The following is a 6293-nucleotide window of genomic DNA, read 5'->3' on the forward strand; positions in this document are numbered from 1 at the left end:
TGGAGTCCGACCCTTCCGGTGACTGGAAATGCTACAGAAAGGGGGAAAGTAAGGGTCAGCATTCCCAAAGGAACGGCAGACGGCGCATCACTGATGATACTTCTTGGAAACCTGGCAGCCCTGCTGCACTCCCAGGAGCCCTACAACCTGCCTCCCACACTTCCGCAGCATTTGCCCCCTGGAGTAGTGGGAAATGGGTGAATAGTGAGGGAGCTGGTGAGTGGCACACTCTCCCCAGGTCGGTGCAAGGATATCAGGCGCACTAGGCAAACTTCACACACTAACTCTCACCACACACGCGCCGGCCTTCGTAGGGCCACTCGGCCGGCGCGCGCAACCTACGCCTGCCCGGAGGCAGGCGCAACTTCTAAAATAAAGGTCGGGGGGGTTAGGTAGGGCTGTGGGGTGGGTTAAGGAGGGGAAGGGAGGGGAAGGTGGGGGGGGGGGCGGAAAGAAAGTTCCCTCCGAGGCTGCTCCGATTTCACGAGCAGCCTCGGAGGGAACAGGGAAAGCCATCGGGGCTCCCCTAGGGCTCTGCGCGCGCAAGGTGCACAAGTGTGCACCTTGCGCGCGCCGACCCCAGATTTTATAACATGCGTGCGGCTGCACTGCATGTTATAAAATATTATGTTATAAAATGTTATAAGTAAAGCTGTTGCTAAAGAAGCCGGAAGGCAGTGCTATACCTACCACATTCGCTGCCAACCAATGCAGAAGCAGCAAGGAAGCAAGAGATACCGCACTCCAGTTCAGGGAACTTGGTAGCTTGCAGGAGGAAGGGGGCAGAAATCGGAGGATACAGGAAGGGAAGGAAACCCAGGGGCAGGAGGGTGATTGGGCTGGTGGGGTGGGGGAGTGCAGATCAAACTGTCGGAAAGTTGACAGGCTGCCAGGGGGGTGGAGGAATCAACCTGTTGAGAGGGTGTTCGGGCTGCTGGGGGGGGGGGGGAAGGAGGGGAAGTGTGAGTGTGAGTGTGTGATCGGACTTGCCAGGAGGAGTCCTGCACTTTGACCGACAATTTCAAAGCAAACAAAATGCTTGTGCACTTCCACACGCAATATAAAATACATGAGCATGAATGCGTGTGCTCCTATGAAGGCGTATATGGGGGTACGTGTGCATGTTTGAAAGTTATCCTTCCTTTGTATTGGCAGATCTTGCACTTGATTTAATGTATTACCTGGTATTATTCTTTCTGAAAGGGCAAAACTATTTTTATGGTAGAGGAAGGGAATAGGAAGACTAGAGCAAGAAGAAGGTAGGCATTTGAATTTACAAGTCATGTTAATAATCTGCATCATATAGCATTAAATGGTTCAGTTCGTGTCTTCACACTCTTTTACTCTTGACCAACCATGCAACCAATTATTTGCTAAATGGTAAAATAAAGAGACATTGTACTATGAAAATACATTTATATTTCTGCCTGAGTTAGCATCTCTCCCTTATGCAAAGGCAACAGCTTTTACCAAAACTTCAGCACATGTCTGTATTTTCCGCCCTAAATTTTCCCTGAGTTCCAGCATAGCTCTGTGGCAGTTTGAGACTTCATCGTCTGCCTCACCAGATCTACTTTTCAAGGAGCTTTCAAAGAATGGCAGGCATGGGGCACCGAAATATCCTAGTATATGTCTGAAAAGTTTCTTCAAGCACCAAAGCGCCTAGAACAGAGTAAAGTTTGCTTCTTTATATTTTTGATTTGCAGAGCGAAACAAGTAGCATAAACTCCTACTTAACAAACCCTAACAAGCTGAGAGCAAGAGGCTATGCTGTCAGTTCAGTCAAAACCGCATCCCTCAGTCCTCTCCCTCCCTCCAAAGGTTACTCTGCAGAAGCTAAAAATCTATATATCAAATGCAAACAGTTTAGGGTCCCACTGACAAAGCAATGTAAGACCTTATTCAAAAAGAGCTTTTCCCATTCTGTGCCCGTGAAAGAAATCTTTATTGATTAAGGCCCATAGGGATTGGAAATATCCGTCTGTTGTACTGAAGGTTTGTTCTGGTGGGCACACATTGAGACTGCTAGTCCATCACACTCAATAGATGTTCTTTGTTGTCTCTGTTTCCAAAACAAATGCTGGCCTGCTAGCAGGCTGCACGTTTATTTCAGTCATTTGTGCATTTTTATAAATCCATAGTTATGTCGCTGAAATGCGTCTGTTTGGATTTAGAGGTCTTTCGGGGGTTAGCAGCTGGCTCCATGTTCTGTGGATTATGCTGAGCGGCTTTTATCTCCCTTCATCGGTGAATGTGACGACAGGGCTGTGGGAATCCCTTTAAAAGAGGGAGGACCTCCGATTCGATGAACCTGTGAAAACTTTGTGGGTTCACCGAGTCACCTCTACGAACAGAAAAGACGGTCACTCTCTACATGACACTAAGCCAGCCACTCTCTCTCTCTCTCCTGGTACCTCTGGAGATCAGAGGCTTTCCACGTGAACAAATTAATTTTTTAAACCATGTAAGCAGCATGCCGGTGTAACTTTTCATCTAGCTAATGAATTATTTTTTTACATAATACAAAGTATGTCTGCAGGTAGGTGTACCTAGGTTTGGAAAAATGCCTTCTGCCTAATAGAGCTAACGCCCACAACACAAACAAGGAAGACTGCCTCATTTCATGCTAGAGTATGCAAATAGTACAACAATTATTAAAGCACCTTTGCCTTCCGTAACAATATCCTTAAAGCTGTAACATCCAAACGGCCACCAAAACTAGTGAGGACATTCTTCAGATATATCGGGCCTCCCCATGCTCATTGAAACTTGAGTCCTGACCATAATCTCTCCCTGCAGGAAAAGGATGGAGGAACGCTGACAGAGGCAAAGAGAGAGAGAGGAGGACACCAGAGAGGAGCCAGCCCAGAACCAGGCCAGGGCTAGCAGAGGAGCGCAAGGAGGCAGCTGTGCTCAAGCCCAAGACCAACCCTATTGAGCCTGCCAGAGGAAGAGGTAATTCACTTGAACTCTAATGCAATAGGGCTTTACATGAAAAGATTAAATCCAACATTAATCCTCAGTCAGTCAGGTATTTCACACCATCCCTAGGCTTGTCAAACTATTGGATTCATTATATTTTCTCACCTTCAAGTCTATTCAAACCACAATGGCTGCTTTTTGTGGGATGGAAAAAAAAAGCATTTCTTCCAGATGTTTCCACCAGGTACTGCAAGCTCTGCACAGGTGAATTGAAATATTTATTCAATATCTCAAACAGAGGCAACAATGGCAGAACCTCAAATGGGATTTTTATAACATCACAACTCTGCCTATTATAACGGGTGCAATAGACTGCATCTATGTAATGCTTAAATCATCTTGTAACAGGGAATGAGCCTTAAGGAGTAGGAAAGCATTTTGTTCCCTGCATGCAAATGGTGCAAGATGTGTACATTCACTGCTATATGTGGTGACCAGATATACCAAGTCCTGCAATGGTCCCTTTATCCAGCACCAGTCTAACTTCTTCCAGCAAAGAGGGCTGATGGTGGCTACTAGGTAGCCATTTATGGACCTAAGGGGCAGGAACGATTCCCAGTTCATTCTGCCATGCTGGATCTCCATATCAAAATGGCACTAGTGGGTCCTAAGGCCGACACCATTTTGTTGTAAGGAGACAAGTGTGTACCTCCCTACAGAGGCTCCTCCGTACAGCAAAATGGCACTGGTCGCAGGGTTCGCGAGCACCATTTTGAAATGGAGTCCCGACAGGGCAGGAGCAACTGGGGATCACTCCTGCCCCTTAGATCTACAGATGGGGGTAAATGATTAGGGAGGTCCAGGGGCAGCTGGGAGGCAGTATGAGGTGGGGGGTTGTTGTTGATGATGGCGGCAACTGCAGAGGGAAAGGGCTGAGAGTAAACAAACATTACTTGTGATTCTCAAAAAGGTCAATGAATCACGCAGCTGTTAATGTTATTGCAAATATAACGAGACCTGTACGTGCATGACCTGCAACGGGACATTATTACAAAATTACTAACGCCAAACCTCATTTTCATTTTTGTAGGTAGACTCCTTCCTGCCTAAAAGATTCAACAGGAAAAGCCCCAGGACAATGGAAGAAAAGTAAAATCCGTCAGCGAGGATCTCACGCTCAGTGGAGCTCAGACATACGTTTCAAGCCATCAATCATAAACGGTCACGGAGGCCTAAGAGAGGGATCTCTGTACGAGACGCCCGCATTAGTTTAGGCTTGATTTCATTTGTTGTTGTGTATTTTTTGCTTTTCCCTCAGTGTTTAGCACAAAAGATTATGAGGACATCTTTTCTGCATCTGCTGCAAGTTCTCTTTTTGCCATAATCCATTAATGTTTGTAAAGTTATCTTTGCTATTCTAAAAGCTGCAAAAAAGATGAATTCTAGTAAGGACCTAAAAAAAAAAAAAAAAAGCAAGGGCACAATAAAGGATGCAAATAATGCAGTTTTCACGTGTCTCTACAATTGTATTTTTTGCCATTTTTTTATTTTGCTTTTGCGGCGGTTTTCTGCGTTTCCTTAGTATTTGCAGTTGTCACCCCATCCCCCGGTGCGGCTTGTTACCTGATGGGGCCAGAAAAGATTTTAAGTCTCCTGACTGTCTCTTTTCCCCCAGGGTCTGGAGGGAAAGGCTCTCCTTTCAGGGTCCGGGTGTTAGGGATGCCTTTAATCCTTCTGCCTGGGAGAGGGGTATCTTTCCCTCTCGTACACTGTGTGCTGTAGTGCCAGTAAAAAACTGGGGACATTTTGTTAGTGTCCGAAAATTAAAGTCTTTACTGAAGGTGAATCAGCTTGGTGAATGGCGCAATTAACACAATCCTCAGCACCCAATGGCTTTTCAACTGCAGCCTCCTCCCTCAATCTGTGCACAGGTCTCCAATGCAAGATAAAGAGAACTTCCACCCTCCAAGGCGTGGATAAGTGGAATCCCCGGATGGGCAGGGTATCCTTGTGTGTAAATAGGAAAAACCCCTTCCAAAAACTGGTAAAACCAGGAAAAATCAGTCACTGCACAAAGACTCATAAGAACATAAGACTTACCATACTGGGTCAGACCAAGGGCCCATCAAGCCCAGCATCCTGTTTCCAACAGTGGCCAAGCCAGGTCACAAGTACCTGGCAAGTATCCAAACATGAAATCTCTCTCTCTCCAGGGGGTGAAGACTCTGGATGGGTGTCCTCACTCTTCTGTTCTTTACCTTGTTGCTATTCACTGTTAGTAGGTATTTTTATTTATAGTTCTGTCCTTTCAGGACCCCAGATGGGAGGGATTCACTTGGAAACAAGCTACTCTAGTTGCTCCAAGTTCCAGGCAGGAATAGGGAAAAACTCTTCCTCCTGGCCAGCAAGAAAAATCTCTGTCCCAAGCCAGATTCAACGCCAGAGAATGCTGCATCGGGTCACCACCATTCCTCCGCGTCCTCTGAAGGTCACAGCAGGGCAGGCCTTCCCTACCCGGGACCCCCACAGAGAGAGGCTCCCCCATGACCTCTCCCCGAGCTGTACCCTGGGGCCTCACAGCCCTCTTACAAAATGAAGGTAAAAATCCCCAAAACAAAACCCAAGACAACCAGCCTGCACCTAAGGATTGGGCTGCAGGAGTGGAGGCCTGGGATCTAATCCCGAGATCCCAGGCCTCCAGGTAGGCCAAAATCCTAACTCAGAGCAAAAAAACCTCCAACCTCCTCCAAAATTCCAAACTAATACTGCCCCCCTGAGCTCCCTGGGGTGAGCTGCTTATAAACCCACCCCAACACTCTCTAAGGGAGGGGCTGTGCTGAACGGATCCTTCCCTAATTATTTCCTCTAACTGCACTATTGCTAGCTAAATAAAATAGTTTACCCAGGGCTTACTGGTAATGCACCTGGCGGGGCCATTACAAATAATATGTGTGTTGGAATAGACTTCAAGTTTCTCTATCCTTTTTAAGACAAAAATATGATGGAGTGGGAATTTAGACACCCCCCCCCCCCTGCTAGAAGATTTAGCCCCCGAACTCTAAATATTTGAGTAATTCAGCGGGACATGAGTTATCTACTTTCAGTTTTCCTGGATACGTTTTTTCACTGTCCTAGTATGACCCTTCTTTGCAGTGCATTTTAAATTATTTCTTCTGCATATTTTTTTTTTTTATTTTGGTTTAAAGCACTACATTATTTTGTGGACTCTGACTTTTCCCAGGCAGGTGTTACAGCTGACTGGGTCAGGTGTTTCCATGACACAGAGAAAACTTTTCAATTCTCCTTCTCCGTGCGCTGTAGGTAAACTGGTGACGTGAGAAGCCGTCCCTCTGCAAAGCGTCATGGACAGC

The 6293-nt window shown here is 46.4% G+C and overlaps 1 long non-coding RNA gene across 2 annotated transcripts; it reads left to right on the forward strand.

The window, feature by feature from the left end:
* The first annotated feature begins 1025 nt into the window (after nucleotides 1-1025).
* LOC115079955 lies at nucleotides 1026-4406 on the forward strand. 2 transcript variants are annotated; one of them, XR_003853463.1, is made up of 3 exons: nucleotides 1026-2721; nucleotides 2800-2955; nucleotides 4013-4406. It is a non-coding gene; the product is annotated as an uncharacterized LOC115079955 (long non-coding RNA). The 2 variants fall into 2 exon arrangements; XR_003853462.1 differs by having other exon boundaries at nucleotides 1029-2955.
* The last annotated feature ends 1887 nt before the right edge of the window (nucleotides 4407-6293 follow it).

The sequence above is a fragment of the Rhinatrema bivittatum genome, chromosome 18, assembly GCF_901001135.1.
Source record: "Rhinatrema bivittatum chromosome 18, aRhiBiv1.1, whole genome shotgun sequence".
Taxonomy (NCBI): Eukaryota; Metazoa; Chordata; class Amphibia; order Gymnophiona; family Rhinatrematidae; genus Rhinatrema; species Rhinatrema bivittatum.